Source organism: Pseudophryne corroboree, chromosome 2, assembly GCF_028390025.1.
Source record: "Pseudophryne corroboree isolate aPseCor3 chromosome 2, aPseCor3.hap2, whole genome shotgun sequence".
NCBI classification, from domain to species: Eukaryota; Metazoa; Chordata; class Amphibia; order Anura; family Myobatrachidae; genus Pseudophryne; species Pseudophryne corroboree.
In genome coordinates this window covers 63443256-63470243 of record NC_086445.1, presented here as the reverse complement: position 1 = coordinate 63470243, position 26988 = coordinate 63443256, and positions in this window count along the sequence as shown.

Here is a 26988-nt window from a genome sequence, read left to right as displayed (position 1 = left end):
TACTGTCATCAGTACTCCCTGTGCTAATGATGTTCCGATCGTGCTTGATAGCGGACTCTCTTAATGCAGCCACCGAGATACCTCTCCAGTTAGGTTGAGTGGTTTGTACCCTTGTTCTCAATGTTTCTTTTAACCCGTCCATTAATACTGACACAGCTACCTTTCTATGATGTATATTTTCCTTAATGTCCTCGACCCAAGTGTATCTAGCCATTTCTTGCAGTGCTCGATGGAAATATTCAGAAGCAGTTTCACCTTCTTTTTGTCTTATGGAAAAGATTTTATTCCATTTGACAACAGTAGGGAAATATACTCCTAATTGTAGATTGATCTGTCGTACATTCTCCTGAGTGTATTCATCAGTGAGAGGTACTTCTACGTCCAATTTACAATCAGTAATGAATTTCACGGGGTCAATATTGGAGGGTAAACATGCCCGTAGCACTGTTCGCCAATCTTTGTTTGTGGGTTCGGTGGCGTTACCTAATTCTCTAATAAACCTCTGATATGCGGCTAGATCCTTTCTGGGATCGGGAAATTCAGACATAATTGTCCTCAATTCTGTCCGAGACCAAGGACAATGCATAGCAATGTTCCTGATAGGAGTGACTCCCTGAGCGTCAGTCTTCCCATTGGGGACTGCGATCACCGTGACAGGATTTAGTTCAATTACATAATTCTGTGTTGACTCTACAATCTGAGGTGCTATTGTCTCTGCATAATGTACGGTACCGTACTTACCTGTGGACACGACCTCACCTGTCCCTCCGCTAGGGGCCTTTGCTACTGCTCTTACTGGTTGGGCCGTGCCCACTTGGGTGTCTTGTATGGTGGCTGCTAGAGAGAGTGCCGATATCGTGCTGGGCTCATCTTCTTGTTCGCAGTCCTGAGGGAAGTTTAGAATGGGATACAACTTGCATGGGTTAGCATTAATACATTTATCAAGTTCACTCTTATCATATATCAGTATGCCATTGTCTGTAGCCACTTTCTCCCCTGTAATATACGGTGGTGGTGGCGCGGTTGCCATCAGTTTCCTGCTAGGTTTGGAACCAGCTGCGTGAGCTAGTTCTCTCTGCATATCGCCCTCTTGCTGCCATAAATGTAAACAGTTTGTGTGTCTGACCCTTTGTTTTCGGGATTTTATCAGACATATCCTAAACCTTAAATTCTGCAACACCTCTGGTTCAAAAATGCCTACGCTAGGGAATGGTTCCCTATCTTCCGCAGTCATACGTTCCCATTCATTGCATAAAACCTCTGTGTGTGATCCATACTTCTCACACATTATTTACCTCGCCGACCCCTTGGGCCGCGGAATATCAACCTGAACCCTGGTTGATCGTCCCTTACTTGAGCAACTGGCCCCCATATTTTGCAGGTATTGCCTTCTCAGCTAATTCCTACAAAAAAACAAAATACTCAATATAAGGCAACGGTGAAAGTTCAACGAGTGCTCTCACCCACTCACGCCCACGTTGGCCAATACTACCATACACTGTTGATAGCGCAGGCAATGTACCCAACCTAGGGCCCCTGTGTAACCTCTATTCACTGAAATATTGGTTGTTGGAGATTTCCTGAGTGACCAGCGAAACTCCCTTAAAACAAAAATTTTTTTACACAAATCACGCTTGCGTATGCTACACCCAGCGCTAATGATCCCGCGATTTTATGCAAAGCTCGTAAGAAGGGTATCACGTTGCGCTAAGTATTGCACCCATGAATGCGCGGTCCAATCGCACAGCGTATAGGTAACTATTACTTATCCGCCGTACGACCAATGGAATCATTTTTCAGGCTGAGAAACCTCAGCCGGAGCGTATCTGAACGGGCCTATATGGGTTCTTCGCTAACCCCCTGGGCTGCGGTATCTAAACAAAAACATTGCTGACTTTTGGTCTGCGGTACTCTATACCTTCGCTGACCTTTGGTCTGCGTTATCTACTACTTTGCTCCTTTGTACTTTAATCAATGTTAACGTGAGCAAGCCACTCTCACGCCACCAAGTGTCCACTCACCTGGTGTGGTCTCCTACGGGATCCCGAATTCTCTGGGTCCACAAAACCTTTATTGTTTGCACACTCACGCTCGTTCACTCATATACACTTTGGTTTTTCTGTACAGAAAATTAACTTTCATTCAGATAAAACAGCCTTAGTACCAGAGGTAATAGAGTAAAAAAGGATTTATTTAAACTAAATCTTGGACACTGAGCTATTTGTGCTATTATCGCGTGGCTACCGTCTCGCTCCTAAAGTAAACAATGCTATTGTATAATTTGTACTTAGCGGTCGTACCTTTACGCACGTTGCGTGAACACGCCACGTACGTATGTCTTTACGTAGCGTACGCAGTCCCGTACTTTGTCCGAGACACGTGTACAAAAGACCGTACGTCCGCAGTAGTACAAATCCCACACTTCTATAAATGTAAGCGATATTAACTATAATCGCTCACTTAACACCACACACAGTTTCTTCTGTATAAACCTTTACAACTAGGCCAGGCTGTGTATGCGTCTTACACTTACTTCCTTAAATAGTAACTCTATATTTTAACTAAATAGCAACAATTTTTTTCAGTACAGGTCTAAATGAATCTAGTAATCGCTATTTATGGCAACAATGCGAGCAGATATGCAAAGTACAAAATACAGGTGTATGCGTGTTTTGTGTGCGCATTTGGCGCCAAACAGAAATTTACAGACTTTAAAAATAACTTTGCGTTCTTACCTTACGGATCCCACCAGCATCCCTACAAACCATGCAGAGCAGACGCCATCATATCAGCAATTGAGGTAGGGTTTATCAGTGTACTCTACAACCAGGAAAAGGCTTCCGTAGGATACCTAGACACCTTTCCGCCCTTTGCTGATAGATGAAGTCCGCTTTAACCTGCTAGGTTGTGGGTATGAGGAAAAAACGGACGATGCCCCCAATTGATAATGTCGATATTATCTTAAGCCATAAAGCTATACCTCTTATTACACTTTTACCTTAGAGCCGCTACGGCCGCTAGACTGAATATACACGCTACGCACTTTGTACGCTATTTGCGTATGGAGTTCCGTAAGTTGTACGGTCTTAACGTACCAATGCCGCGCTGGAGGTACAAAGTACACACAGCGCGCGCACACCCAATATATAACCTTTAAATCATATTAGTGATACAATGCAATGATATGGTTACACTTTAAACCTTTAAGCAGCCAAGCACTGCGACGATGTTATACCTTAAACCTTACGTAGTGCTGACGGTATAAAGTACCCGCAGTGCGTACACCTTATCAATATACTCTTAAACCTTATACAGTTAAATACGCTTAAAACCTTAGCAGGGAAATGAGGACACAACACCGATATGTAGTGAACCACAGGGTTCTAAGGCCAGAGTGGATTATTTCAAAAGGGATAACAGTACAAATTATACACTACACGCTAACAGGATAAATCTACAACAGAATAATGGCTACAGTCAATGTACATACGTGAGAATGTTCGCTTGCGCAACCTGGACCAGTCCTCCGCTTATCAGGTAGAAAGCGTTCAGAGTCTTCTGACCGGCCAGGCAACAACAGGCTTTTTATACACAACTTCCAAACACAATACAATGGTCACTGTAATCTCATTGTCTATTGGACACAGAGATGTATCTTTACATTACAGGAGAGGTCATAGGTTGATTTGAAAAGGTGGGCGATGTCTTTCTCAACTGCTCTTGTGGGTGGTATCCTCTGGATTCCCGCCGCATACATAATGTACAGTAAATACAGTTTATATCTATATTCTACTTCTGCACATAACTATACGCTGGAACATGCGATCTTTCTCTAACCAACACCGGAATGTTACCCTTAAAATACCCTACAGCTGGATACTAGACATCACCTTCTAACCTTAGTCTGTCCCTTCCTATCATGTAAAGGCAAATCCCTTAGCCCTGGAATCATTCAAACTGTTGATACTTGCTGATGTGATGCGGGGTGGCTATGTGTAAAATGTGCACTATTTGGGTTAATTATGTAATGTTCTGATAACCCTCTATGCGCTCACAAACCCCGCCGTAAATACCCATACCACGCGCAGGAACGCGGGAGCAATCATACGCAAATTGCGGATATGTGCATGCACGGCGGAAAAAAGTGCACGCGCAGCGGGCATGTGTATGGGGTTAGTACATGGTGTATACATTACAATATTTTTCGACTTTGACAAGGGGAAGGGAGGGTTGTGTCCTTAATCTTCAGATAATCAGGGGAGGGCATAGCAAAGATAGAAGAAAGACTTTGGTTGAGGAAAGGAATACATTGGAGTAAGGTTGCGAGTGTCGCTGTAAGGTGGGTCTGAAAGTAATGCAGCCCTAGTTCAGGAGGTTATGCACTGTAGATACATTTTGTGAAAAGAGCCTCAGGGGCTCAGACCTGAGTGAAAGTGGTTTCTTTATCATGTAAATGGTAGGTGATCTCCTCCATATGCACTTTAAACCAGATATAAGACTTAAGGGAAAATCATGGGGTAGGTTTAGCTGTTTTTAGGACAAGGCTTTGGCCCCAAACAGGAAATGGGAGAATGAGAAGGGGAGGAGCTATGACTAGTGCTTTGTGGGTGTGGCCAGAGCTACAACCACTTGGCGTGTGTACACCCACTAAGCAGTCAGCCTTGCTGTATTCCTAAATACATAAAAAATAGAATAATCACATAATTTTGTGAAAAAATTTAAAACTATTTTTAATACATATGATTTATGGTCGCTAGAAGGTGCAATGTGGGGCAGAACAACACCAGAGCCTGAGGCAGCACATGGTGGCCAGTCCTCGGCGGCGGGGTGTCCCGTAGTTCCTATTGTGACACCCCCTGCGCCAGCCCCTGCACACCTCTATGATCACATGGGGATGATTTAGCAGATGAAGTATCAGTGCCGGCTCAAGAAACTCGCCAGTATTGTTAATAAGAGCAGAAATCAGGGGAGACAGCGAGCAGTACCTTTGAAAATGGTGGCAGGGTCTGAAGGAGTGCCACTGATGATGATTTTAGTGGAAGTACAAGTGTAGAAGAATACCAGTAAGAAGGCTCGATGACAGGTCAAAGTGTTGACTGGACTGAGCTATAGATTGCCATGAAATCCTATCAAAAGCTTTTTCAGCATCAGGGGACAGCAGGGACGTGCAGATGTGTGATAAATTATTAAAATAATACAAAGAAGATACTTATGATATTCTATGTCATAAGTATCTTCTGTATTTAATTTTATTAATTTTAGCTATTTAAATGAGTTTGGGAGGCACTGATAGCAGTGCCTCCTATAGATAATGATAACGGGACAGAGCGGGGGGCGGAGCCAAGCACTGGGCTGTAAAAGCCCATTTAAAAATGAAGGGGAATGCGGCACTGAAACAAGTGCCTCACTGACAGGGACACCAGCCCTATGTCAGCGAGGCATCTGTGATTGGACAGCGGATCCAGTGCTGGATCTGCTGTCCAATCACCCACAAGCAGCGCTGGATGCGGAAGTGGCGGCGGGGCTGAAGCAGGAGTGAGTTCGGCTCTTCCCTGTCCTTCCTCCTCCGTCCTCCCGTCGCAGCCAGCAGCCGTCTTCCCTCCTGACCCAGGCAGCAGCACTCTGCACTATCCCCTCCTGTCCCAGCTAGCAGCTCCCTCCCCTCCCGTTCGGCCCAACGGCAGCAGCTGCAGCATAATAGGCAGGTTAGTGTGTGGGTTTTTTTGTGTGTCTTTTTGTGTTTCTCTCTCTCTCTCCCCCTCTCTCTCTCCCCCTCTCTCTCTCTCTCTCTCCCTCCCCCTCCCTCTCTCTCCCTCTCTTCTTCCCACTCCCTCCTGTATAAAGTATAATTAAAATTTTTGCAGGTTGGACGTGATTGGCGTGGATGTAGGTAAGTAATCTCTCTCGTTTGTACAGGTGCCCCTAGTGGATTCTACATGGACAAGTGGACGTGATCGGCGTGGGATGTAGGTAAGTATGTGTGAGTGTGTAAGTGTGTTTTAATAAAATTTTACTTTCATGGTGTGTGTTGTGTTTTTATTTGGATTTTTTTTGTTGTAGGTACCAGCGGGCCCGTTATTTCTCCGCATGCTGTTACTTGAGGTTCTCCAAGTACCAGCAAGCGGGGAGGCTTGCTGGCCCTTTTAGTTTCACAACTAAAAACAATATTCTTTTTTTACACACTTATGGCTTTTAGCCCGGCACCCACCGCCCAGGGGTGCTGGGGACAGCCTCAGGCTTCACCCCTGGCCCTTGGGTGCCTGGAGGGGGAGACCCCTTGATTTAAGGGGTCCCCACTCCTCCAGGGAACTCCGGCCAGGGGTGACTAGTTGGGGGGGGGGGGTAATGCCACGGCCGCAGGGACCAATATAAAAGTGTCTCCTGGCTGTTGCATTATCTCCCTGGCTAGTGGAGGCCGGTGCTGGTTTTAAAAATATGGGGGACCCCTACATCTTTTGTTCCCCATATTTTTGGAACTGGGACCAGACTAAGAGCCCGGTGCTAGTTGTCTAAATACGGGGGACCCCTGTCCAATTTTTTCCCCAGTATTTAAACAACCAGGACCGGCTCAAAGAGCCCGAGGCTGGTTACACTTAGGAAGGGGGACCTCACGCATTTTTTCTTCTTCATTTTTTAACCCATTCAGACCCTTTTCCATTAAGTTAATGGAAGCCCTGGACAACAAAATTGCATTCATGTCCTCCTCCCACTCCCTTCCCAGTCCCAAACACTAATTTTTATTTTTATTTCTATAAAAATGTACAATATATCACAAGTATGATGAGCAGGCAGGCAGCGGGCATTGGCGGCATCGGACTGAGATGCAAATTAGTTGCGGAGGGCTGGGTCAGTTGATGGTGGCCGAGTTTGTAAGCCATTGGCGGTGGCAGCGGGCATTGGCTCAGGGGCAGTAGCGGGCATTGGCTCGGCGGCGGTAGGGGTCATCGGCAGGATTCGGCGGACATTATGGCTGTAGTGCCTCACCAGGCGCTGACCTCACCGCACGCCACTGGGGGACAGGACAATTGCTGAAGTCTTCCAAGAGTTGAGACTATGAATCAAATTGATGGCCCTCCTTGTGTTCTCCATCGTATTTCTGCCCGTAATGAAACTGACCCTGCCATTGTGGACCAGAGCTGACAGCACCAAATTCTGCCTGTTTGCAAGGATGTTAGAGTAAAATTTCTTATCACTGTTTAATAGGGAGAACTGGTTATATATATTCTTCCCTTCTGCATGTATTACCGAGTTCTGGACTTCAAAGATGGGAAACAAGGAATTCTGAAAACTTCTTGTAGGCAGCCAAGAACAGATCGGATCTCTAGGTTTTGCTTACCTTTTGTGATTTAATAACATAGGTAAATTTCTTTTTTTTTTTTTTTTTGAAGATTTGAGTAAAGTGGTCTTTGTATTCAATTAACTGGGTGGTGCAGAACGGCACCCTATGAAATTTAGTATGGTATCCGTATTCTCTAAGGACACCAAGGTTAGACTGCTATTACTGTCCCTTTCTCCTGTACAATGCTTTTTCAATTCATCCAGGGCCATTGTAGCATGCTAAAGATGGCCGCCTCCTTTAAAATATGTTTTTTTTTATTCTGCAAATTCAAAACGTTTTGAGTCCTTTTTGGAGAACAGTGTTATACACAGATGTGTCCTCATACACTTACCGTCTGTACACCATGCGGCGCGAGACACCCACCGTGACTGAGCCGCTAGGAGAGACATACCATCTTCTTCTATACATTTTTGCACCTTATTCGCATAGCAGGTGCAGTGAAAACCCCACTTACAATGTACTAGACATGCAGGGCTGCAAGATTAATCTCACAGGAATTAGTTTAAAAAACATTACAAGTCCCAGATGAAGCACAACTGAACTTGGTGTGAGAAGAAGCCGTGGCCGCTACATAGAAGCACTACGTATATATATTCAGACTCATTCACACACAGATGTACACCCCCTTGCGCCATGCCAAACGGCCGCAGCATGTCAATCACAATACAGCTTGAGGTCACTACTTGCAAGCTAACAGGACCCGTTGCCATCAGACGTGTATGCAAAATATAGGGTTTGATATGAATGAGGCCCAATGTACCTTTGCTCAGTATTCACTCCATAGAGGTGTGCAGAAAAACAAGCAAAACTCCTTTATGCAATACAGGTTGAGTATCCCATATCCAAATATTCCGAAATACGGACTTTTTTGAATGAGAGTGAGATAGTGTAACCTTTGTTTTTTGATTACTCAATGTACACAATCTTTGTTTAATACACAAAGTTATTAAAAATATTGTATTAAATGACCTTCAGGCTGTGTGTATAAGGTGTATATGAAACATAAATGAATTGTGTGAATGTAGACACACTTTGTTTAATGCACAAAGTTATAAAAAATATTGGCTAAAATTACCTCCAGGCTGTGTGTATAAGGTGTATATGTAACATAAATGCATTCTGTGCTTAGATTTAGGTCCCATCACCTTGATATCTCATTATAGTATGCAATTATTCCAAAATACGGAAAAATCCCATATCCAAAATACGTCTGGTCCCAAGCATTTTGGATAAGGGAGACTCAACCTGTAGTAGTTACAGTGCGCGTCTGACAGTGATGAGAACTCAATTCCTCTGTAAGACTTTGGCCGATTAGATTCAGGTCTTCCTCCTATAGTACTGTAGAAATACATTTGTTCAAATGATCTTTGTACTGATTGAGCTATTTTTGTTACTTCTAACCTATTTTCATACCTCACCTGTACATATCTTGGCTGTTTCATCTTTCTCACGCTGTTTAAAATCAATTCCATTGTTACGATGGTGCTGAATTCTATTTCGTAGACTGCTCATCCCTTAACTGATGACAAGACCTTTATTTTCTATCCCCACAAAATCCCATTACTCCTTATAAATGGTTTTTCAAACTGTTTTACTTTATCATCTTATGCTCATGTCTCATTTGTTCTATAATGGTAAATCTCTGAAGCGTCCTGATAAAACTTCCAATTCCTCAGTCTCTTTGTTTATTTCACTCACTTTTTTTTTCTAAAAATCAATCCGTCATTTCGCGGGAGTGAGCCAACAAAAAGCCGATATTTGATTCCGTTGATCCAGTAATTCTTCCTCCTTTGTGAACTAAAGGGATTTAAAGACTATCAAGCCTGAAGGCGTAGGACCATTTTTGTTATGAAATAGATTTTTTTTTTTTTTTTAATATGTTCCAATTTCTTAAAATATCCCAGAAGAATGATACTATTTTCTGAATCTATTCAGTTTTCATTTAATTTCTATTTACTGCCACTCTTCTGTAGAACAGCTTTTCGTGATATCTGTGAGTACACGCAATTAGATATAATCACAAACTGACAGCGGTGTAAACAGTTGCCCGTGGAGATTGAAAAAGAGACTTCTCTAGCTAATTAGCAATATTGCAAAGTTTGCCACTAGTGTAATTCCATGTAACTCTCACAACAATATTTACTCTTCAAATTATTTGGGATACCAGCTATTTTCTTTAAATATTTTTATGGGGCTGCGGTCAAGTTACCTACAGATGGAGCCTCTCTCATCTAGCCTTCTCTGCTGCACCATGGTGCACCAAGGCTTATTAGCATAAGCCTTTCATCTATTGTTCTCAGCAGCAATACAATACAGAGAGAACAATACAGCAGGGGATTAAGTGGGTCATTCCGACCTGATCGCACGATGCCGTTTATCGCAGCTCAGCGATCAGGTCACTACCGTGCATGCGCATGCACCGCAATGCGCAGGCACATCATACGAATACAAAGCGGATAGTTGCTGGGCGATGGATTTAACGAAGAGTCCATTCGCACAGCTGATCGCAAGGAGATTGACAGGAAGAGGGCGTTTATGGGTGTCAACAGACCGTTTTCTGGGAGTGGTTGGAAAAACGCAGGCGTGTCCAAGCGTTTGTCTGGCGGGTGTCTGACGTCAATTCCAGGACTGGACAGACTGAAGTGATCGCAGCGGCTGAGTAAGTTCTGAGCTACTCAGAAACTGCACAAACTGTTTTTGCAGAGCTTGGCTGCACATGCGTTCGTACACTTACAAAGTTAAAATACACTCCCCAGTGGGCGGCGACTATATGATTGCAGTGCTGCAAAAAGTAGCTAGCGAGCGATCAACTCGGAATGACCCCAAAAATCATTACAGCAGGAGATTATGTCCGACAGCACTGGCTCAATTAATCCTATTAAAGGGATAGATGAGGAGGGCTCCATCTGTACAATCAAAATACCGACAGTCAAAATCCGGACAACCACTGACCGACGGTCATAATCCCGACAAGGCCAAAATCCCGACATGATCAAAATACTGACATTTAAAATACCGACAAGGTCAAAATACCGACATTTAAAAATGGTCAAAAAGTCGACATACGTTTTTCATGATTTTTTCATTGAAACTGACTTGTTCATACTTTACCATCCCAGGAGACCTGGAGGGGGAATATAATAGTGTGCCGAGCTCAGCGAGCCATGCAAGGGGACACGGTACACCTGTACGGTGTCCATGTTGACCTATGTTGACATACACACAAAACACCTATGAAAAACATGTGTCGACTTTTTGACCTGTCGGCATTTTAAATTTTGGTATCTTGACCTTGTCGGTATTTTGACCGTCGGTCAGTGGTTGTCGGTATTTTGGCCATCGAGATTTTGATTGTAGGTAAAGTGACCGCATCCCCAGAAAAATATATCAAGAAAAAGGCTAGTATCCCAAATAATTTGAAGAGCAGATTTTGACCGTCGGAATTTTGATTGTAGGTATTTCATACTAAACCCATTTTTATGTATCATCAGATAATATATATTATATATTATATGTTATATTATATTTGTAGGTAACGGCACTGGCAATCCGGCATATGCAGGGTAACCTCCATCTTCAGCCCCGCCTGTACTGTGGACCTCATTCAGTAAGGATTGCAGTTTCTGCTAAAAAGCAGTTTCTGCGATCAAATAGTTGGCGCCCAGAAATAGAGAAAAAACGCCCATTGCAGAAATAGTGAATGCATCGCAATATGCGGGCTGATTGCAAAACCGTACACAATTACGGAGCATCTAAGATTTTTCTATCTGCGCCAGACAAGGTCGTCCACAATTCTTGTGACACAAGAGGCTGGAAGTGGTCATCGCTGACATCAGAGGCCCTCCTTAAAACCGCCTGGGCACGCCTGCGTTTTTTCGGACACACCCAGAAAACAGCAGATTTCCGCCCAGAAACACCGGCTTCCTGTCACTCAAACAGCGGCTGCATTCCGATCACGATCTGTATGCAATTTCTGTCTCTATTTTTGCTCACGCATGTGCAGTGGACCTTATTCAGTAAGGATTGCAGATTCTGCTTTCTAGCAGAATCTGCAATCCTTGCAATCGCATGCTGGGGTCACCCATCGCAGGGCAAGGCCACCCAGCATTCGACCTGACACCCACCCACTGCGATCACAATGTAATTGCACTCGCATCGCAATTACAGTGTGGTTGCAGAAATTGTGGAACGCCTCCTGCCGACACAGCATGCCGCCATTTTCTTGATCGGAGCGGCTGCGTGTGTGGGTTTCGCTGTGCCCGACGAGCAGGTCACTCTGCTGGATTTTCCAGTAATGACACCTTGGACCTATGAATACTAAGATTCTAAGAGGGACCAGATGAGAGCTTGTAATGTTGGTACAAGTTATTAGACTGTAGCCGATGGTACAGGATTATCCTACTCCAACCAATGCTGCAGGATTATCGGACTGGAACTGATGGTCTTTGGTATTGGACTGGAACCAATGGTATTTGGTATTGGACTGGAACCGATGGTCTTTGGTATCGGACTGAATCGGACTAATATTGGGCTAGAATCGATGGTGTTTCCTATATCGGACTGGAGTCGATGGTACAGGATTATCATACTCCAACCAATGGTGCAGGATTATCGGACAGGAACCGATGATGCAGGATTATCAGACTGGAATCAATGGTGCAGGATTACCGGCCTGGAACTGATAGTCTTTGATACTGGACTGAATCGGACTAATGTTGGGCTAGAATCGATGCTTCTTATATCGGGCTGGAACTGATGCTGCTTCTAATATCGGACTGGAACCGTGATGACACCGTGCTGAGCTGGAAACAATGGGTGTCACTTGAGTCAGTCTGGAACTGTCAAGGAATACCAGCTGTGGACAAACTACTGGAAAGTCTGGAGCCCAGGGTGTACCTCTGAAACGGTATTGTTCAAGGCTCTGGTAACTTCTCTGTGCAATCCTTATATCCCCCCTGGAGAGCAGATTGGATGACCGCTGCTAGGCAAGGTATTGGTAAAGCAGAGAACAGCAGCGGATTGGTGTGCAGAGTCAGGTGACCGCTGCAGAGTCTGTGGCTGAGGAATTAACGGTCAGCTGATTGCAAGTGTCATGGCGTAGCCCATATATGAGTCTTGGAGGGAACTCTGAGATGAAGGAAGTAAGCCTGAATGCTCAGAAAGTGGAGAGTGAGCAGAGCACTGTGGGGACCGGAACAGGAATTAGCACGCCATGTTGGGCACTCTGTACAGGGTCAGCATGGACATACTTCACTGCTGAATTCACAACTCTGCAGATTACTCACACAGGTGACTAATCAGAAGATTCAGCAGCCAGAAAACACAGACTGCAGTTTCTAAGCTGGGCAGACCTGTCAGACAAAGGACTGATGGTAGAGGTAAGTCACAAAACGAGATATTAAATCAGGATTGTGAAACTATGTTAAGAACTGCCTTCTTCAATAAAGTGAAAGTGGTTTGAAAAAATGATTATGACTCTGAGTCTGGACAACCCTCCTTACCTCTATCACATACCAGGGGGAATCAAGAGGCCTAAAATAAAGTGAACGGTCCATCCTGACTGATCCATGATTTAAGAAAACCACACTATACTCTTATGCCATCTAATGGGGTATTACACGCCCAGGACCTGCGCAATGGATCCAGCAGGTGCCAGGACCAGCGGATGCGCTGGTGCCGCGGTTTAACTGCACATGCGCAATCCTCCAGCTTCTATGGACTGCGTTGGCTGCAGCCCATAGAAGCGAGATTGGGCTGCTTGAAAGGCAGGAAGTAGCTTCCTGCAAGAAGCCAGCTCTCCGCCTATCGCAGCCTCGTCTGGCAGTCTCAGAGGTAGGAGACACCTCTTAATGGGACTGCCGTTATGTATCTGTGACTTACAGGTAGAACTTCCAATAAGTTCACAGACTGCATCTGGATTCACTGACACTGAGAGGGGTGGTGGATTTTAATGGGGATGGGGGGGGGGGGGGGGGGGGGCTAAAGGTGAAGTCTGCCACTGCATAAAATTAGGGACAGTGGTGCTTGAGAGTTTGTGAACCCTTCAGAATTTTCTATAATTCTGATGAAATTTGGCCTAAAACTACCTCGGATTTTCACACAAGCCCTAAAAGTAGATAGAGAGAGCCAAATCAAAAAATGAGACATAACAATTACATGTGCTCATTTTATTATTAAGGAAAATTATCCAATATCACAAATTTGTGAGTGGCAAATATATATGAACATTTATAGGCTTAGCAGATATTTTAAAGGTGAAATTTGAGTCAGATATTTTCAATCTATGGGATGACAATCAGGTGTGAGTGGACAACCTGTCTTTTTTTAAAAGAAAAGGGATCTATCAAAGTCTGATGTTCACAACACGTTTGTGGAACTGTATCATGCCACAAACAAAGGAGATTTCTGAGGACCGCTGATGCTCTTCCCGGTGGAAAACATTACCAAACCATCTCTAATGAGTTTGGACTCTATCAATCAACAGTCAGATTTTTTACAAATGAAGGAAATTCCTGGAGTGTAGACCAACAAAGATCATTCGAAGAGGAAGGCATGTAATATTTTGCAAGTTCACAAAGGAACCCAAGGTAACCTCTAAGCAACTGAAGGCCTTTCTCAAATTAGCTAATGTTAATGTTCATGAGTCCACCATCAGGAGGACACTTGACAACAATGGTGCATGGCAGGATTGCAAGGAGAAAGCCGCTGCTTTCCAAAAAGAACATTGCTGCCCATCTGTAGTTTGCTAAAGAACACCTGGACAAACCAGAAGGCTATTGGAACAATGTTTTCTGGACAGATGAGTCCAAACTAGAACTTTTTGGTTTATATGAGAAGTGTTATGTTTGGAGAAAGGAGATGATGGTATCACGGTTTGGGCCTCTTTTGCATCTGGCCAAGGATGACTCTTTGATGGGACAATTAATTCTGCATTATACCAGAATATTCTAAATGAAAATGTCAGGACATCGGTCCATGAACTGCATCTCAAGAGAACGTGGGTCATACAGCAAGGCAACGACCCAAGGCACACAAGTCATTCAACCAAAGAATGGTTAAAGAACAATACTGTACATTTAAAGTTTTGGAATGGAGAAGTCAAAGTCTCGACCTTAATTCAATCAGAATGTTGTAGAAGGACCTGAAGTGAGCAATTCTTTTGAGGAAACCCACCAACATAACAGAGCTGAAGCTATTTTGTACGGAGGAATGGGCAAAATTCCTCCAAGCCCATGTTTAGGACTAAATCAACAATTACTGGAAACACTTACATGCAGTTATTGCTGCACAAGGGGGTCTTGCCAGATACTGAAAGCAAAGGTTCACATACTTTTGACACAGATATGTGATATTGGATAATTTTCCTCAATATAAAAAAATAAATAAAGCACATCTTAGTTTTTTGTCACATGTGTTTTATTTGGCCTCTTTATCTACTTTTAGGAATTGTGTCAAAATTTGAGGTAGTTTAAGTCAAATTTCTGCAGAAATATAGAAAATTCTGAAGGGTTCACAAGCTTCAAGCACTACTGTAATTGACTTAAAAACATATACAAGGCACAGTAGCATAGTAGTCACGGGCAGTCGTTCCTCCGAAGAGAGACCAGATTTATTTCAATGCTGTTGTTGTTTTTCGGTTCACCACCCCCAGCTGTACAGAGTAAAGAGTAAATTGGTATTCTATGTTTCCAGCCATCCGCTCCTGTAATTAGTGGAGCTGCAGTGTTGAGATCTACAGGCGTGCACTGGAAACCACATTAAGACAAATGGGAAAACTTTGTAATATAAAGTAACTAAAACAGAACTATCTGAAGTGCACTTTTCTGTGAAATGTTTTGTAATGCCATTGTCAATTAGTTAAAAGAGGTCAATTGTTAAATTCCACTTTACATGTCTATAGCCATTCAACACTAATTAGGTTTCCATGCGCCTCTCCAGGTCGCCTACAGTGCAGTAATTACAGGCATTTCCCATCTTGCTGCACGCTGGCGACAATTTTAGGACGTCTCAAAATTTAATTGACAAACGAGTTACGGAAACGTACGGACTGAAATTTGCTACTGTACGTAGAGTACTTCACAGCAAGAAAGTTTTCATAACGCAAGTATCATACAGCGATCAAATCCCTGTGCCTACACCATTGCATGCAACTGTAATTGGCAAAACTCTAAAAGTTTCTATAAGTGGGATTGCTGGAGTGTTTTAATTGTCATCAGGTTCTTCTTTATTTCCAATCTTTGCCCCTACATGATATTTCATTAATGCCCTAAGCAAACACCCTATCGTCTGATGTCAGCCTACGCTTTCTAATGCAAGTATAGTAATAAAAGGAATAACTAACATCTATAAAATAAATGCACAAAGACTTATCGGAAAAAAAATGCCTCCTTTATTCATAAATTGTTTTAATTGTAAGATGGAGAAGACAAAGTATGTTGGTGAAGAAAAGATGGCCAGACAAAGCAATATTGCTATCTACTTGCCAAGTCCATTCCTGGCTAGATGGGGGCTAACTCCCTGACCATCACCACAACTCAACGTATCCAACTTAACTCCCAATGACACAAAAGGCCCACCAGGACCAAAGATGCTGATGCCTCCATTCGGGTATAATCAGCCAAACCCCTGCATTGATGAGGAGAGCACCTCAAGACCTAAAAGGCCATTTCTACAAGGGGCATTACTGAGGTCAGTGACACCTGGTGTGACAAAATGGGGGTGTGGCCTTGCTGGAAGGAGATGTGGCCTCACATCCCAGCTCCCTTTTTCATCATTCCAGGGGCTGGCCAGAATTCCTGAAAATTCTGGGGTTCCCCCAAAGACTCGTCTGCCTGCACACTGCCGGCTCCTACACTGCGACAAGGGCCGAGTGCTGCATGATGCAGAACCCGGCTCCCGGTTACTGATGAGAGGCCGGCACTTTGGTGCCACTCCTCTGAGGGTTATATGCGGGTGTGGCCCCCACGTGATGCCACTATTCTTTTCCACCACATTTAAAGCCAAAAATGACAATTAAGAACAGGACTGAGAGGGTGAGAAAATCCTCAGTAGAAAGAACCTCACTCACCCACACATTTCCATACTCTGTAACTTTAGAATGGCTCCAAAAACACACCCACTACACAACCATAGGCAAATGAAAAACATGGTCTTAACTAGGACACACCTCATAAACTAGGTAACCCTTGCAAAACCAGCACAATCACACCCAGACTAATGGTTTATAATCCACTATGTAAATAAAATGCAATCTATCTCCCTAAATCCAAGGGTCATTACTCTTTATTTATCCTTTTTGACCTCTCCAATGCCTTTAATAAAGTGGGACACCCTCTCCTATGCCTTTAATAAAAGTGGGACACCCTCTCCTATGCCTTTAATAAAGTGGGACACCCTCTCAAATGCCTTTAATAAAGTGGGACACCCTCTCCTATGCCTTTAATAAAGTGGGACATCCTCTCCTATGCCTTTAATAAAGTGGGACACCCTCTCCTATGCCTTTAATAAAGTGGGACACCCTCTCCTATGCCTTTAATAAAGTGGGACACCCTCTCCTATGCCTTTAATAAAGTGGGACACCCTCTCCTATGCCTTTAATAAAAGTGGGACACCCTCTCCTATGCCTTTAATAAAAGTGGGACACCCTCTCCTATGCCTTTTATAAAGTGGGACACCCTCTCCTATGCCTTTAATAAAGTGGGACACCCTCTCCTATGCCTTTAATAAAGTGAGACACCCTCTCCTATGCCTTTAATAAAGTGGGACACCCTCTCCTATGCCTTTAATAAAGTGGGACACCCTCTCCTATGCCTTTAATAAAGTGGGACACCCTCTCCTATGCCTTTAATAAAGTGGGACACCCTCTCCTATGCCTTTAATAAAGTGGGACACCCTCTCCTATGCCTTTAATAAAGTGGGACACCCTCTCCTATGCCTTTAATAAAGTGGGACACCCTCTCCTATGCCTTTAATAAAGTGGGACACCCTCTCCTCCTGCAAATCCTGCTGTCATTTGGTCTGCAGAACAGTGCCCTCTCCTGGCTGTCCTACCTCTCTGGCCACTCTTTCTCTGTCTCTTCTCATGACTCCACCTCTTCCTCTCTCCTGCTAACTGTTGACATTCTGTTGACCTCTCCTCCTCTCGCATCTCCTGCTGTCTTACCCAGGGGCGCTGGAATGTTTTTAGGTTGGGGGGGGCGTAGAAAAAAATTATTATGGTGCCGGCCTCCTCTACCTTTTTAGCCCCCCATCGCTGTGCGGATGAGCGCTTACCTGCAGATCCACGCGGGCGGCATCTCCTTTAAAAACAGCCTGCTACCGCAAGGTGCTGTGTCCTCCTATCTTCGTTGTGTCCTAGCCACCGCCGGCTGTCTCTCCTTCACAGATGCATTACTGGGAGGAGGCGTGGCCAGGCTGGGACATCCCAGGACCATAGCCACGCCTCCTCCCAGTAATGCAACTGTGAAGGAGAGACAGCCGGCGGTGGCTAGGACACAACGAACGAAGATAGGAAGACACAGCACCCTGCGGTAGCAGGCTGTTTTTAAAGGAGATGCCGCCCGCGTGGATCTGCAGGCAATTCAAATTATGCCACACAGTATTACAATCTTATTCGCATTACCCCAAACGTAGTGCACCTGATTTATATTATGCCACAAAATAGTGGCCCTTATTCACATTACGTCACACAGTAATGCCCCTTATACATGTTACGCCACACAGTACTATCCCTTATACACAATGCCCACATACAGTAGTGCCCCTTATAAGAGGTATAGCTAGGTGCCATGGTGCCCTGAGCAAAGGTATGTTTCAGCGCCACCTCCTCTGTATTGAATTTGGGGGCATCTTGCATTTGAAATGAAAAAGATAGTTTAAAAAAAATCGATGACAGGGCCAGTTCTAGACCTTGAGGAGCTCAGGGCGAAAGTTTCCTTTGGTACCCGCCATGCTGAAAACAGGGACAGTGTGCGCCGAAGGCGCGCAAAAAAGATAAAGGGCCAAAGAATAGTACCAATTCACATTACCTGGTACAGTAGTGTCCGTTAGTCACATTACACTGCATAGCAGTACCCTTATACACGTTACGCCACACAGGAGAGCCGCTTATACAAGTTATGCCAGAGTAAAAGCCTCTTATACACGTTACGCCACAGTAGAGCACCTTATACATGTTATGCCAGGTAGAGTCCCTTATACATGTTATCCAGCTAGATCCCATTACACACATTATGCCAGGTAGAGCCCATTATACACATTATGCCAGGTAGAGCCCATTATACACATTATGCCAGGTACAGCCCATTATACACGTTATAGGGGTCATTCAGACCCCGCCGCAATAGCGGCCCGCAGCGCAGTTTGTTGGTGGCAGCAAACTGCGCATGCGCAGTGGGCGTGAGGCCATACACATTGTGGTCGCTTCTCCGATGGATGCGACCACAATGTGATTGACAGGTGACAGCGTAGCGAGGTTAAGGCATGGTGGTGACGGAAAAAACGGGGGCAGGCCGGGACCATTTTTGGGGTGGCTGCATGACGTCACACACAGACGCTCCCCCCCAAAAAAAAATGTCTGCTGACCGCCTGACAGCGCAGCCAGCCAACACAACCTTAGATCAGATGTATCCGAAATCTAATTGCGGATGCATCGGGAGGCGGCCTTACACATGCTGGGCGGCCTTGCCCTGTGCAGGGCGGGCACCAGCATGTGCAGGGATGAATGCAGATCTGGCTGCGTATGCAGCAATCTGCTTTCATTTCTGAATAACCCCCTATGCCAGGTACAGCCCTCGTTCCCTCCACAGTGCGGCCCCAGTACCTGCAGAAGGTCCCGGCTCGGGCGCTGCTCCTCCTCTCTCTTCTCCGCCTCCGGTTTCTCGCAGGCTCCGTTACTCCAGCAGCAGCAGCGGTGCTCCGTCCTATGTCGTCAGTGACGCCGAGAGGAGGGGGGAAGCAGGTACTAATTACCCAGACCTGGGACTGATAGAGGGGTCTGCCGGGGGCCCTGGTGCACTGCACTCCCACCCTCTCCCTCCTTACTAGGCAGCAGCATAAGATCTCATGTTGGCAGCACAGCACATGCTGCAGTGTGCTGTGCTGCAGTGAGGGCAGAGAGGCTGCTGTTCTTGCTCAGCCTCTGCCTTTTCCTGTTTTCCTGTACAGGTGGGGGGGTGATCACACTGATCACATTCCTCTCCTCGAATTGACCCTGGCTGAGGGGCTGAGCCAGGGCTGGGAACTCAGTCAGGGGTCAGGCACTGCACATATAAACCCCCCCCCCCCCACTTTTTCCATAAAGGGGCGTGGCCACGCCTCCCGCGATTAGGCCACGCCCCAACAACGTCTCGGCAGCAGGGGAAGTCGGTGGCAGCAGCGGTAGCAGTGTGTGGGCAGAGGCCGCACACTGGGGGAGGGAGCGGCGCTACACGGGGCCAGCGCTGCCACTAGCTGTCATCCAGTTTGACAGGCGCAGCGGCAGCATCAGGGTAGCAAAGCAGGGAGAGCGCCTCCCTGCTTTGCATACCCTTGCTGGGCGAGCAGCTCCGGCTCCCCTGCGCCTCTGTCATATTTGGGGGGGATAAGCTGCCCCCTTGCCCCCCCTGTTCCGACGCCCCGGCGGCCATTTCCTCCTGTTTTTATCCCAATGCTTTCTTAAACTTATACTAAGCTCATCTTATTTTCATCCTTCAGAATCCCTGCACTTCCCCTATATTCACTATCTACTTGACTCCAGTCTCTCATTCAGAGCCCTCATTCAGGCCATCAACCATTCACATGGCTTCCACCTTCGTAATATTGCCAGGATCAGACCTTTTCTTTTCCTAAATGACCCTCTATTCAGGGGCAAACGCAGGATTTAGTGAGGGGGGTTTCCGTGGGTGGGTGTGTATGTATATGCGCATGTATGTGTAATAAATATATGTGTGTATATATATGTGTGTATATATATATTTGTGTGTATATATATATATATATATATATATATATATATACATACATACATATACACACACACACACACACATATACATACAGTACATATATATGTACGTACGGAGGCAGGACGGCACTCATAAAGACTGGTAAACCATAGAAAATCAGCAGAGGACGCTGAAGCTGTTTGTCAACGTTTCAGAGTTAGACTCCTTTAATAGAGTCTAACTCTGAAACGTTGACAAACAGCTACAGCGTCCTGTGCTGATTTTCTATGGTTTACCAGTCTCTGAGTGCCGTCCTGCCTCCGTACATATTATCTAACTCTGACGGGCACCGGAGCATGTTGTGCGGTACTAGTAAGGAATGCCATTCATCATTTGCAGATATATATATATCTATATATATCTATATATATATATATATATATATATATACACACACACACACAACATCGAGGGTGCGGCACTCTTGGCGACTTGGAGAAAAAACTTGTTAAACAGCGTGTAGAAGCAACGTTTCAATGACTTTTACTCCGTCATTTTCATCAGGTTTAACATTTTTTTTCTCCAAGTCGCCAGGAATGCCGCACCATCGATGTTGCATGGACTTACCTGTGAGGGCACCCGGTGCATTTAATTCAGTATTGGGAGAGTCGGGCATGTTGGTATATATGTGTGCGTGTGTGTATATATATATATATATATATATATATATATCAGTACAGCAGCAGCCAGCACTCACAAAAACACACAGCCTGCTCAGGTGCCCGAATCCAACAGTCTGTGTAATATGACAGTCAACGTTTCGGGGCTTAAAGCCCCGTCGTCAGGACCAAAAAATACAATAGGTACACAATGTGACAAGGAATTTACCCACATAAATACCCCCAGTGGATTGGCGCCATCACCCGCGAATCTCCACGAGCATCTCACTGCCAGGGTCGGCTTCCGTCACCGCACTTCCGGTCCCGGCGCTGTCCGTCACCATAATATATACATAAATAACACGCATTTATATATACATACACAAACACACACGTAAACACACACACACACATACATACATACATACATACATACATACATATTGCACATACACAAGCACACACACAAACCCACATACATACATACATTCCATACAAATACACACATAAACAAAGATTAAAAACTTACATATAGTATACAGCGTTGCACTACACCAGGGCTGGGAGCAGAGAGGCAGCAGCGACAGCATGAGGGAGAGTGAGGACGGAGGGAGCTGCTGTGGCTGCGCATGTGCAGCCAGCAGCTCACCCGGCACCCTGGACATTCTGTAAACAGAGAGCTGCATAGCTCTCTGCTCTTGCTGAAGTTCCGCGTCCGCGATCGCGGTTGCGGCTTTTGCTGAGACGGAGACAGCTGTGTCTCCGTCTCAAACAATGTTTTGCGGTCATCAGGGGGGGTTTCCAGGTACTCGGAAACCCCCCCTGCGTGCGCCACTGCTATTAGGACTATACTTACAGTATATTGGATTGTGTACGTATGTTTGGATTGTGCAGTGCTGTGGTTCACCTGTAGGGGCTGCTGCTTGGATTTAGCTCCTTAGACTATTGTGGATCTCACCTGCAAGAGGTTAATTCCCTGATTAATGCTTTCACCTGTTCATCACCTGTTCTAAAGGACCCACTGACACTATGTTAGGGCTGGTCACTGCCATTCTTGCGATTTGCCTCTAAAGTTACTAGAGATGAGCGGGTTCGGTTCCTCGGAATCCGAACCCGCCCGAACTTCAGTTTTTTTTACACGGGGCCGAGCGACTCGGATCTTCCCGCCTTGCTCGGTTAACCCGAGCGCGCCCGAACGTCATCATCCCGCTGTCGGATTCTCGCAAGGCTCGGATTCTATCGCGAGACTCGGATTCTATATAAGGAGCCGCGCGTCGCCGCCATTTTCACACGTGCATTGAGATTGATAGGGAGAGGACGTGGCTGGCGTCCTCTCCGTTTAGAGTGACTAGTACTAGAGAGAGACACAAATTTTGGGGAGCATATAGGAGGAGTACTACTTGCTGCTGATAGTGTGACCAGTGACCAGTGCCACCAGTTTAATTAATCCGTTCTCTGCCTGAAAAAAAACGATACACAGTGTGACACAGTCACACATACCATATCTGTGCTCAGCCCAGTGTGCTGCATCATATACTGTATATCATTATCTGACTGCTGAGTGCTCACTGCTCACACAGCTTAATTGTGGGGGAGACTGGGGAGCAGTTATAGCAGGAGTACATATTTTAAGTACAGTGCACACTTTTGCTGCCAGAGTGCCACTGCCAGTGTGACTGACCAGTGACCACTGACCACCAGTATTGTGATTGTCTGCTGACCACCAGTATATTGTGATTGTCTGCCTGAAAAAGTTAAACACTCGTCGTGTGGTGTTTTTATAAACGCATTCTGCAGACAGTGTCCAGCAGGTCCGTCATTACATAATATATACCTGTCCGGCTGCAGTACTAGTGTGATATATATATATATTTTAATTTTATCTCATTATCATCCAGTCTATATTAGCAGCAGACACAGTACGGTAGTCCACGGCTGTAGCTACCTCTGTGTTGGCAGTCGCTCGTCCATCCATAATTGTATACCACCTACCCGTGGTTTTTTTTTCTTCTATCTTCTTCATACTAGTAGCTTACTTTAGGAGTCTGCAGTGCTGACAGACAGTGTCCAGCAGGTCCGTCATTACATAATATATACCTGTCCGGCTGCAGTACTAGTGTGATATATAGATATATATATTTTAATTTTATCTCATTATCATCCAGTCTATATTAGCAGCAGACACAGTACGGTAGTCCACGGCTGTAGCTACCTCTGTGTCGGCAGTCGCTCGTCCATCCATAATTGTATACCACCTACCCGTGGTTTTTTTTTTCTATCTTCTTGATACTAGTAGCTTACTTTAGGAGTCTGCAGTGCTGAGTCTGACAGACAGTGTCCAGCAGGTCCGTCATTACATAATATATACCTGTCCGGCTGCAGTACTAGTGTGATATATATATATATTTTAATTTTATCTCATTATCATCCAGTCTATATTAGCAGCAGACACAGTACGGTAGTCCACGGCTGTAGCTACCTCTGTGTCGGCAGTCGCTCGTCCATCCATAATTGTATACCACCTACCCGTGGTTTATTTTTTTTTTCTATCTTCTTGATACTAGTAGCTTACTTTAGGAGTCTGCAGTGCTGACAGACAGTGTCCAGCAGGTCCGTCATTAGATAATATATACCTGTCCGGCTGCAGTACTAGTGTGATATATATATATATTTTAATTTTATCTCATTATCATCCAGTCTATATTAGCAGCAGACACAGTACGGTAGTCCACGGCTGTAGCTACCTCTGTGTCGGCAGTCGCTCGTCCATCCATAATTGTATACCACCTACCCGTGGGTTTTTTTTTTTCTATCTTCTTGATACTAGTAGCTTACTTTAGGAGTCTGCAGTGCTGAGTCTGACAGACAGTGTCCAGCAGGTCCGTCATTACATAATATATACCTGTCCGGCTGCAGTACTAGTGTGATATATATATATATTTTAATTTTATCTCATTATCATCCAGTCTATATTAGCAGCAGACACAGTACGGTAGTCCACGGCTGTAGCTACCTCTGTGTCGGCAGTCGCTCGTCCATCCATAAGTATACTAGTATCCATCCATCTCCATTGTTTACCTGAGGTGCCTTTTAGTTGTGCCTATTAAAATATGGAGAACAAAAATGTTGAGGTTCCAAAATTAGGGAAAGATCAAGATCGACTTCCACCTCGTGCTGAAGCTGCTGCCACTAGTCATGGCCGAGACGATGAAATGCTAGCAACGTCGTCTGCCAAGGCCGATGCCCAATGTCATAGTACAGAGCATGTAAAATCCAAAACACCAAATATCAGTAAAAAAAGGACTCAAAAATCTAAAATAAAATTGTCGGAGGAGAAGCGTAAACTTGCCAATATGCCATTTACCACACGGAGTGGCAAGGAACGGCTGAGGCCCTGGCCTATGTTCATGGCTAGTGGTTCAGCTTCACATGAGGATGGAAGCACTCAGCCTCTCGCTAGAAAAATGAAAAGACTCAAGCTGGCAAAAGCACCGCAAAGAACTGTGCGTTCTTCGAAATCCCAAATCCACAAGGAGAGTCCAATTGTGTCGGTTGCGATGCCTGACCTTCCCAACACTGGACGTGAAGAGCATGCGCCTTCCACCATTTGCACGCCCCCTGCAAGTGCTGGAAGGAGCACCCGCAGTCCAGTTCCTGATAGTCAGATTGAAGATGTCAGTGTTGAAGTACACCAGGATGAGGAGGATATGGGTGTTGCTGGCGCTGGGGAGGAAATTGACAAGGAGGATTCTGATGGTGAGGTGGTTTGTTTAAGTCAGGCACCCGGGGAGACACCTGTTGTCCGTGGGAGGAATATGGCCGTTGACATGCCTGGTGAAAATACCAAAAAAATCAGCTCTTCGGTGGGGAAGTATTTCAACAGAAATGCGGACAACATTTGTCATGCCGTGTGTTGCCTTTGTCAAGCTGTAATAAGTAGGGGTAAGGACGTTAACCACCTCGGAACATCCTCCCTTATACGTCACCTGCAGCGCATTCATAATAAGTCAGTGACAAGTTCAAAAACTTTGGGCGACAGCGGAAGCAGTCCACTGACCAGTAAATCCCTTCCTCTTGTAACCAAGCTCACGCAAACCACCCCACCAACTCCCTCAGTGTCAATTTCCTCCTTCCCCAAGAATGCCAATAGTCCTGCAGGCCATGTCACTGGCAATTCTGACGAGTCCTCTCCTGCCTGGGATTCCTCCGATGCATCCTTGCGTGTAACGCCTACTGCTGCTGGCGCTGCTGTTGTTGCTGCTGGGAGTCGATGGTCATCCCAGAGGGGAAGTCGTAAGCCCACTTTTACTACTTCCACCAAGCAATTGACTGTCCAACAGTCCTTTGCGAGGAAGATGAAATATCACAGCAGTCATCCTGTTGCAAAGCGGATAACTGAGGCCTTGACAACTATGTTGGTGTTAGACGTGCGTCCGGTATCCGCCGTTAGTTCACAGGGAACTAGACAATTTCTTGAGGTAGTGTGCCCCCGTTACCAAATACCATCTAGGTTCCACTTCTCTAGGCAGGCGATACCGAGAATGTACACGGACGTCAGAAAAAGACTCACCAGTGTCCTAAAAAATGCAGTTGTACCCAATGTCCACTTAACCACGGACATGTGGACAAGTGGAGCAGGGCAGGGTCAGGACTATATGACTGTGACAGCCCACTGGGTAGATGTATGGACTCCCGCCGCAAGAACAGCAGCGGCGGCACCAGTAGCAGCATCTCGCAAACGCCAACTCTTTCCTAGGCAGGCTACGCTTTGTATCACCGGTTTCCAGAATACGCACACAGCTGAAAACCTATTACGGCAACTGAGGAAGATCATCGCGGAATGGCTTACCCCAATTGGACTCTCCTGTGGATTTGTGGCATCGGACAACGCCAGCAATATTGTGTGTGCATTAAATATGGGCAAATTCCAGCACGTCCCATGTTTTGCACATACCTTGAATTTGGTGGTGCAGAATTTTTTTAAAAACGACAGGGGCGTGCAAGAGATGCTGTCGGTGGCCAGAAGAATTGCGGGACACTTTCGGCGTACAGGCACCACGTACAGAAGACTGGAGCAACACCAAAAACGCCTGAACCTGCCCTGCCATCATCTGAAGCAAGAAGTGGTAGCGAGGTGGAATTCAACCCTATATATGCTTCAGAGGTTGGAGGAGCAGCAAAAGGCCATTCAAGCCTATACAATTCAGCACGATATAGGAGGTGGAATGCACCTGTCTCAAGCGCAGTGGAGAATGATTTCAACGTTGTGCAAGGTTCTGCTGCCCTTTGAACTTGCCACACGTGAAGTCAGTTCAGACACTGCCAGCCTGAGTCAGGTCATTCCCCTCATCAGGCTTTTGCAGAAGAAGCTGGAGACATTGAAGGAGGAGCTAACACGGAGCGATTCCGCTAGGCATGTGGGACTTGTGGATGGAGCCCTTAATTCGCTTAACAAGGATTCACGGGTGGTCAATCTGTTGAAATCAGATCGCTACATTTTGGCCACCGTGCTCGATCCTAGATTTAAAACCTACCTTGGATCTCTCTTTCCGGCAGACACAAGTCTGCTGGGGTTCAAAGACCTGCTGGTGAGAAAATTGTCAAGTCAAGCGGAACGCGACCTGTCAACATCTCCTCCTTCACATTCTCCCGCAACTGGGGGTGCGAGGAAAAGGCTCAGAATTCCGAGCCCACCCGCTGGCGGTGATGCAGGGCAGTCTGGAGCGACTGCTGATGCTGACATCTGGTCCGGACTGAAGGACCTGACAACGATTACGGACATGTCGTCTACTGTCACTGCATATGATTCTCTCCCCATTGAAAGAATGGTGGAGGATTATATGAGTGACCGCATCCAAGTAGGCACGTCAGACAGTCCGTACTTATACTGGCAGGAAAAAGAGGCAATTTGGAGGCCCTTGCACAAACTGGCTTTATTCTACCCAAGTTGCCCTCCCACAAGTGTGTACTCCGAAAGAGTGTTTAGTGCCGCCGCTCACCTTGTCAGCAATCGGCGTACGAGGTTACTTCCAGAAAATGTGGAGAAGATGATGTTCATTAAAATTAA